This window comes from Elephantulus edwardii, unplaced genomic scaffold, assembly GCF_000299155.1.
Source record: "Elephantulus edwardii isolate Elephantulus edwardi_28Jun2011 unplaced genomic scaffold, EleEdw1.0 scaffold00302, whole genome shotgun sequence".
Lineage (NCBI taxonomy): Eukaryota > Metazoa > Chordata > Mammalia > Macroscelidea > Macroscelididae > Elephantulus > Elephantulus edwardii.
Window position 1 is genome coordinate 1,204,646 of NW_006400052.1, and position 1,420 is coordinate 1,206,065.

Here is a 1,420-nt window from a genome sequence, read left to right on the forward strand (position 1 = left end):
TTCAGCCAGGATCCATCTGTCTTCAGCAATGATATCCCTGGTGCCATGGTCTCTTCTAAATCTTGCTTGAACTTCTGGCAGTTCCCTATTTATTGTTCTAGCCATTTTTAAATGATCTTTAACAGTATTTTGCTTGCATATGATTGTGTGCTTATTTGATAGTTTACACATTCTGTTGGGTCACTTTTCTTGGGAATAGACACAGATAGGAATCTCTTCCAGTCAGTTGGCCAGACAGTTGTCCTCAAAATTTCCTGGCATAGATTGGTGAGCGCATCTAGGGCTGCATCTGTTAGTTGAAACGTGTCAATTAGTATTCTGTAAATTCCTGGGGCCTAGTTTTTGCCAGTGCCTTCAATGTAACTTCACCTTCTTCCTTCACTTCCTTTGGCTCTTGTTCGTATGGTACTTTCTGAAATGGCAGATTTTGTAGTATAGTCATTTGGGCCCAAGGGCCTGCAGGTCTTAGGCTTTGTGTGAAGCACTAGCAGCAAGGATTCAGCAGAGACTTTCATGTGACCTTAACATCCACACATGGGATGTTACCCCAGCGTGCCAGGGGTGAGTCTCAGCCGAACCCTTCAACATCCTTCCAGGGGCACATCCTGCCACATGTTATTTAGGCTTCAGCTGGATCTGGTAACATGACATTCATATGCCTGATTTGCTATTAGAGGTTGTTGTTGTTAGGTGCCATTGAGTGGAGTACGACTCAGTGACCTATGAACAAAAGATCTGAACCCTGTTCTATCCTGTGCCATCCTCACACTTCCTAATACACAAGAGACCATTGTGGCAGTCACCATGTCAATCCACCTGGTTGAGGGTCTTCTTTTCCTTCACCAATCCTCCACCCTTCCCAGGATCATGCCCCTCTCCTCTCTAGCAACATGCCCAGAGTATGTGAGGCGTAGCTTCATCATTCTTGACTCCAAAGAGCACTCCAGCTGCACCCACTCCAAGACATATCTGTTTGTTCTTTTGGCAGTCCATGGGATATTCAGGGCTCTTCTCCAACACCACAGCTCCAGGGTGTCAACTCTTCTGTCATCCTTATTCATTGTCCAGCTCTCTGATGCATAGTAAATGATCAGAAAGATGATGGCCTGAATCAGATGCACCTTCTTCCTCAACTGACTGACATCATTACTCCTCAATAATTTGGAGAGGTCCCTAACTGAAGATTTTCCCAGTGCATTGCATCTCCTTATTTCCTGAATGTAAAAGTGGGAAATAGTGAAGAAGGAATAGTAGCTAGAAAATACGGGCTTGATGATAGAAATGAGGGTGAAAATAGAATTACTCATTGCAGATACTTTTTTTTTTGGCTGAGTACAATGTACTTTATTGATGGTACATGACAAGATGGGCTCTACAAGCCCCTCCCCTTTCTCAGGGGGATTTGATGGAAATTTTTGTC